The sequence below is a fragment of the Pelophylax lessonae genome (genome assembly GCF_965119305.1).
Source record: "Pelophylax lessonae genome assembly, chromosome: 3".
Taxonomy (NCBI): domain Eukaryota; kingdom Metazoa; phylum Chordata; class Amphibia; order Anura; family Ranidae; genus Pelophylax; species Pelophylax lessonae.
In genome coordinates this window covers 523,786,050-523,793,389 of record NC_138770.1, presented here as the reverse complement: position 1 = coordinate 523,793,389, position 7,340 = coordinate 523,786,050, and the positions used below count along the sequence as shown (strand labels likewise).

The following is a 7,340-nucleotide window of genomic DNA, read 5'->3' as shown; positions in this document are numbered from 1 at the left end:
GTCCCAGTGGGAGGGCACAACCGCATTGCATCATGGGATTGGTCATAAAAGCTAGGGGCACATGTGACAGGGCATCTTTGGGCGGGAAGCCAGGTCCCAGGAGGAGGATGACATTGATCTCTCCTCCTGTTAGCAGGAGTATCCCACTCATCCCTTCTCCCATCCAAGTTCCAAAATAAAACACAAAAACCAAATCCCCTGGACTGTTCATTGTCTGAGCCAAGTCTTAAAGTGATACATTTTAAGGACTGTTGCTATGGGTAACCCAGGGGAATCCACACTCAGCAGCTCCCTAGGGGCAGTGCTACACAGGTAATTTTTCTCCTTTTTGATGGGCACTTTAGGCTGCACTGATGGACACTGATAGGTGGCACTGATGTGGAGGCACTAATAGGTGGCACTGATGGGCAATGATGAGGCAGCACTGGTGGGCACTGATAAGGCTGCACTAATGGACACTGATAGGTGGCACTGATGAGGCTGCACTGGTGGGCACTGATAAGGCTGCACTAATGGGTACTGATGAGGCTGCACTGGCGGGCACTGATGAGGCTGCACTGATAGGTGGCATTGATGAGGCAGCACTGGTGGCCACTAAGGCTGCATTGATGGGCACTGATAGGTGGCACTGATGAGGCTGCACTGATAGGTGGCACTGCTGAGGCAGCACTGGTGGGCACTGATAAGGATGCACTGATTGGCACTGATGAGGCAACACTGGTGGGAACTGGTAAGGCTGCATTGATGAGCACTGATAGGTGGCACTGATGAGGCAGCACTGGTGGGCACTGATGAGGCTGCCCTGATGGGCACTCATAGGTGTCACTGATGATGCAGCACTGGAGGGCACTGATGAGGCTGCACTGGTGGGCACTGATGAGGCTGCCCTGATGGGCACTCATAGGTGTCACTGATGATGCAGCACTAGAGGGCACTGATGAGGCAGCACTGGTGGGCACTGATGAGGCTGCCCTGACGGGCACTCATAGGTGTCACTGATGATGCAGCACTGGAGGGCACTGATGAGGCTGCACTGGTGGGCGCTGAGGAGGCACTGATGGGCTCTGATAGGCAGCACTAATAAGCAGCACTGATGGGTGTCCCTGGCAGGCGACACTAATAGGCAGCACTGATAGCCGCTGTGATTGACCCTTTACCCTGATCTGTGATCAGCTGAGTCTGAAGAATTTGGCAATCTTGGAGAGCGTCACCCGCGCGATGCGCAGGCAAGCGCAATCATGGCAGGACATCTATGTACGCTCTCCTGGCAAAGTAAGCCTGCACTGTAGCCCTCTTTCAGCTATAGTGCGGGCGGAAAGCGGTAAATCACATTTCTAACTGCATATTGCACTTTTTTGTATCCTAAATACTGAAATTTGCACTTAAAACTGTCATTTTGTAACTTTTGGAAATGCCAGTAAAAAAACCTGGCTGTGCCAGTAAACTTTGGGTGTCGTGTCAGTAAATTTCAATCTAGTAGGTTGGCAACACTGATTGCAATGCCCTACTTCTTTGTATTGCCCACCACAGCGGTTTACACGTTTTACATGTCTAGGCTTCCCAGCACAGTCGATGCGTTTTGGCCCTACAAAACGTGGACGCGTGAAAGGATTTCATGCGCGAAGGTCCGCTTTTAGCGCTGTGGAGGATTTATATGTTTCTTTTTTTTTTACTTTCTATAGATATTGAATGTTTGGGATGGCAGTATTGGATGAGCCTCTCAGGTACAAGGTTTGCCCCATCCTCCTGTTCTCTAGTCATGTCTATTTGTTGCACGCTCTGAGATTTCAGTGACAGAGGCGATAGCCATGTTGCTGCTCCGTCCTCGGGCCCCCGATATTGGATTCTTCCTGACTATAAAACCCTCCTACGTTCGGCTACCTATGCCCAGGCCGGGGGAAGGAACCTGCGGCGGCCGCAGCCGCGTTTTGAATGGAGAAGGATGTGTAGAAATGGTTGTAACCTTCTAGCTAAAGGATGTTCTGCTGCTCCCCTGCTGCTCGGCCGCGCATGCGCGCAGCATCCGTGCTCTTCCCCCCCCTCCACCACCACCTCCTCCTCCTTGCCTTCTCTCTCACACTCTATTACTCCCTCTATCTTCTATGCTTCTCTCTCTTTCTCTATTCCTGCCGGCTGGGTGCTTAAGCTGGGCGGATGGCAAGAATACAGCTCGGCTAGAGAGCAGCCAGCTTCTCCCTGGACAAGCCCTGAGCAGGCAGCCAGCTGCAGCAGCCCCCCATCCAAAGCCACTAGGTAAGAGCACAGCTCCCCTCCCCCCCCCCTCCTTCTCCTCCTCCCCTGTCATCCCTGTCCACCTTTACCTTTCCCATCACTTCCATGTCTTGGAAGTCCATGCAAAGTGCATTGAATGGTGCAGCTGCTGGTAGTCTCTTATCATGCATGTTGTGATTTGTCATTCATTGCAATGGGGCATATGCTGTTCCTGCAGTCTCCCCACCCCCCAATGTGTAGATGGCATGGCAGTGGCCGGTGTGGCATGTGGGGATTGTGCATTTGTCTGGTGCTGCAGTAGCCGGATTTGCTCCTCCAGCATCATCACACCAGCAGCGGCTGGGGAAGGATGAAGAGCAGATATTAGCAGCTGCAACAGATAGGGGAGGGAGTCAGAGAGAGCGGCAGAGGGGGGGCACACAATCCCCATCATCAGGAAACATTAGAAAAACGTGAGAACTGGAGGCGGCGGAGGAGGAGAAAGAAAGCAGAAAAGGGAGGCGGGCGTCCAGAAAAAAAAAACAACTACCTATGGTACCTATAGATTTCTATTTGTGGGTGCGGTACAGCCCATCATCTATATCGTTCCCTTCCTGCCAGCCACTAATATTCCAACATGTGATAATCAATAATCTGTATACGCGCTCACGGTGAATTAAGGTCATTGTCGATTTCCTAGTGTATCACTGGGGGGGGGGAGGAGGAGGAGAGATGCGTAGTATTTATGTCTTCTGTAATGCATTGCAATTAAACTAGAGGAGCGCCTAATGGATGTGCCCGTCTGTCCTGGAAAATCCCTGTGTGATTGTCGTACATGGCCAAGACAACGAAGAAAAATTGATGGATGTTTAGGAATTGGGACTGATGGATGAGTTTGGGGGCTCCTTTGTATCCAACGCATGGAGGAATAGGACAGGAAGAAGATGTCTGATGCTTGAAGGCCAGGGAATAAAGAGCGTTTAATATATTTACCAGTAAAAGCGTGCAAGGTTAGGGATATCGCAAACAATGCTAGAGAAGTGTGTAGGAGAGGAGTGCGGAGGGTATTACAGTGGGTAGTTTTGGAGAGGAGTGTGAAATGGATAATGGCTGCCAGTATGTGCAGATGAAGAGTGCAGAGGGTATGACAGGCAGACAGTATGGGCAGGAGAGAGGAGTGTAGAGGGTATGACAGTATACAGTATGTACAGGAGAGGAGTGTAGAGGATATGACAGTGGGTAGAATGTGCAAGGGGAATGACAGCAGACAGTATGTGCAAGAGAGGAGTGTAGAGGGTATGACAGTGGGTAGTATGTGCAGGAGAGGGGTGCAGAGGGTATGGCAGTGGGTAGTATGTGCAGCAGAGGAGTGCAGAGGGTATGACAGTGGGTAGTATGTGTAGGAGAGGAGTGTGGAGGGTATGACAGTGGGTAGAATGTGCAGAGGGTTTGACAGCAGACAGTATGTGCAAGAGAAGAGCGTAGAGGGTATGACAGTGGGTAGTATGTGCAGGAGAGGGGTGCAGAGGGTATGGCAGTGGGTAGTATGTGCAGCAGAGGAGTGCAGAGGGTATGACAGTGGGTAGTATGTGCAGCAGAGGAGTGCAGAGGGTATGGCAGTGGGTAGTATGTGCAGCAGAGGAGTGCAGAGGGTATGACAGTGGGTAGTATGTGTAGGAGAGGAGTGTGGAGGGTATGACAGTGGGTAGAATGTGCAGAGAGTTTGACAGCAGACAGTATGTGCAAGAGAAGAGTGTAGAGGGTATGACAGTGGGTAGTATGTGCAGGAGAGGGGTGCAGAGGGTATGGCAGTGGGTAGTATGTGCAGCAGAGGAGTGCAGAGGGTATGACAGTGGGTAGTATGTGTAGGAGAGGAGTGTGGAGGGTATGACAGTGGGTAAAATGTGCAGAGGGTTTGACAGCAGACAGTATGTGCAAGAGAAGAATGTAGAGGGTATGACAGTGGGTAGTATGTGCAGCAGAGGGGTGCAGAGGGTATGACAGCAGACAGTATGTGCAGTAGAGGAGTGTGGAAGGTATGATATTGGGCAGTATGTGAAGAAGAAGAGTGTGGAGGATATGCTTGTGCACAGGCAGCATGTGCAGAAGAGGTTATGGCGGATATGATAGTGGGTAGTATGTGTGGAAAAGGGGTGTGGAGGGTATGACGGTGAGTAGTTTGTGCAGGAGAGGAGTATGAAATGGGTGATGGCTGGCAGTATGTGTCGAAGAGGAGTGCAGAAGTTTTGACCGGCAGACAGTATGTCCAGGAGAGGAATGTGGAAGGTATGACAGCAGACAATATGAGCAGGAGAAGAGTGTGGAGGGTATTAAACGGGCAGTATGTACAGGAGAGGAGTGTGGAGGGTATTACATGGGCAGTATGTATAGGACAGAAGTGTGGAGGGTATTACATGGGCAATATGTACAGGACAGTAGTGTGGAGGGTAATACACCGTCGGTATGTGCAGGAGAGGAGTGTTAAGGGTATGATAGTGGGCAGTATGTGCAGGAGAGGAGTGTGGGGGTATGATAGTGGATAATATCTACAGGAAAGGGGTGTGGAGGTTATGATAGTGGACAGTATGTGCAGGAGAGGAGTGTGGAGTGTATAGTAGAGGCAGTAAGTGCAGGAGAGGAGTGCGGAGGAAAGGACAATATGTGGAGGAGAGGGGTGTAGAGGGTATGATGATGGGCAGTATGTTCAGGAGAGGGGTGTAGAGGGTATGATGATGGGCAGTATGTTCAGGAGAGGGGTGTGGAGGGTATTGCACAGGCAGCATGTGCTGGAAAGGGGTGTGGCGGGTATGATAGTGGGCAATATATGCAGCAAAAGAGTGTGTAGGATATCACATGGGTAGTATGTACAGAACAGTAGTGTGGAAGGTATGCTAGTAGGCATTATGTTGAGGAGAGGAGTTTGGAGGGTATGATAGTGGGCAGTATGTGCAGAAGAGGGGTGTAGAGGGTATGATGATGGGCAGTATGTTCAGGAGAGGAGTGTAGAGGGTATGATAGTGGGCAGTATGTGCAGGAGAGGGGTGGGAAGGAGAGGGCAGTATGTACAGGAGAGGGGTGTGGAGGCTATGACAGTGGGCAGTATTTGCAGGGGAGGGGTGTGCCGGTATTGCACAGGCAGCATGTATAAGAGAGGGGTGTGGCAGGTATGATAGTGGGCAATATGTACAGGAAAAGAGTGTGGAGGGTATTACATGGGTAGTATGTACAGAACAGTAGAGTGGAAGGTATGATAGTAGGCAGTATATGCAGAAGAGGAGTGTTGAGGGTATTGTAGTAGGCAGTATGCGCAGGAGAGGGGTGAGGAGGGCATGCTGGTGGGCAGTTTGTGTAGGAGAGGGGTGTGGAGGGTATGATGGTGGGCAGTATATGCAGGAGAGGTGTGTGGAGGGTATGATAATGGGCAGTATGTGCAGGAGAGGAGTGTGGAGGGTATGATGATGGGCAGTGTGTTCAGGAGAGGAATGTGGAGGGTATGATAGGGGGAAGTGTGTGCAGAAGAGGGGTGTGGAGGGTATGATAGAAGGCAGTATGTGCAGGAGGGGGGTGTGGAGGACAGGGCAGTATGTGCAGGAGAGCAGTGTGGAGGGTATGATAGTGGGCAGTATGTGCAGGAGAGGTGTGTGGAGGGTATTATAGTGAGCAGTATGTGGAGGGGAGGGGTGCGGAGGGTTTGATAGTGGGCAGTATGTGCAGGAGAGGAGTGTGGAGGGTATGACAGTAGGCAGTATGTGCAGGAAAGGGGTGTGAAGGGTAAGATAGTGGGCAGTATGTGTTGGAGAGGGTTGTGGATGGTATGATAGTGGGCAGTATGTGCAGGAGAGGCGTGTGGAGGGTATGATAGAGGGCAGTATGTACAGGAGAGGAGTGTGGAGGGTCTGATAGTGGTAAATATGTGCAGAAGAGGGGTGTAGAGAGTATGATGATGGGCAGTGTGTTCAGGAGAGGAATGTGGAAGGTATGATAGGGGGAATTATGTGCAGGAGAGGGTTGTGGAGGGTATGATAACGGGCAGTCTGCATAGGAGAGGCATGTGAAGGGTATGATAGAGGGCATTATGTGCAGGAGAGGGGTGTGGAGGGTATGATAGTGGGAAATATGTGCAGAAGAGGGGTGTAGATGGTATGATGATGGGCAGTGTGTTCAGGAGAGGAATGTGGAGGGTATGATAGGGGGAAGTATGTGCAGGGGAGGGGTGTGGAGGGTATTGCACAGGCAGCATGTGCAAGAGAGGGATGTGGAAGTTATGATAGTGGACAATATGTGCATGAGAGGAGTGTGAAGGATATGATGGGCAGGTGGTATGTACAGGGTTTGAAAGGGATGTCTGGCAGTATGCCCTGGAAAAGAGTACTGAGGGTGAAATGGGCTGGCAATATGTGCGGGTAAGAAGCGTGAAATGGATCATGGCTGGTTTGTGCAGGAAATCATTGTGGCGGGTGTAATGGGTGGGCGGTATGTGTGGGAGCGAAATGTGAACTGATGGCAGGCAGTATGTGCAGGAGAGGAGTGCGGAGGGTATGACTAACAAAGTAAAAGGATAGAAAAAGGTGGGGCTTTGCGGGCCAGTGGGAGTAGAAGGATCACGCCAAAACCAATTTATAAAAAACAAGTTGCTGCAGCTTCTAATGCATACTACTAGGAGCTCACAGCGTGCAGTGAAATCAGAGTAGCCATTTCAGTACGGGAAAAGAAGCCTGTAAAGATGTAGTTCAGCTTGAAGCCAAATGTTTTCTAGTGCTAGACAGGCAGATACATGGATGAAATATATAACAGTAAACTCGATGAAGGAGTGTGTATTGATGTGCAGTAACCAACCACATTTGTTGTTCATTTGTTTAGAACACTCAGAAAAAGGAAACATAGTTTCCGATTGGTACTTGTTCGGTTTTGGGCTTGGCAAGCTTTTTATCTTGTTAAAAAAAAAAAAAAAAACAGTACAAAGAAATATATGCAATATTAGTCAAACATAATTCATTTTGCTTAAAGCCAAACTTCATCTAAAAGGGGGCTGCTTTTCTTCCTCATCATTACATTTGGCACTTTTTTTTGAAGGGGGGGGGGGCAGGTACCTGGTTTTGACAGGTACCTGCTCCCCTACCTCCAGTCAG

The 7,340-nt window shown here is 50.2% G+C and overlaps 1 protein-coding gene across 4 annotated transcripts in view; it reads left to right on the top strand.

Moving 5' to 3' along the window:
* The first annotated feature begins 2,127 nt into the window (after positions 1 to 2,127).
* RGS17 (regulator of G protein signaling 17) overlaps positions 2,128 to 7,340 on the top strand; it is a 226,406-nt gene continuing 221,193 nt past the window's right edge. For all 4 annotated transcript variants that reach the window (XM_082251016.1, XM_082251013.1, XM_082251015.1 and 1 more), the window contains exon 1: positions 2,128 to 2,253. The gene's annotated coding sequence lies outside the window, so the exon portion shown is untranslated. The remainder of the gene's footprint in view (positions 2,254 to 7,340) is intronic.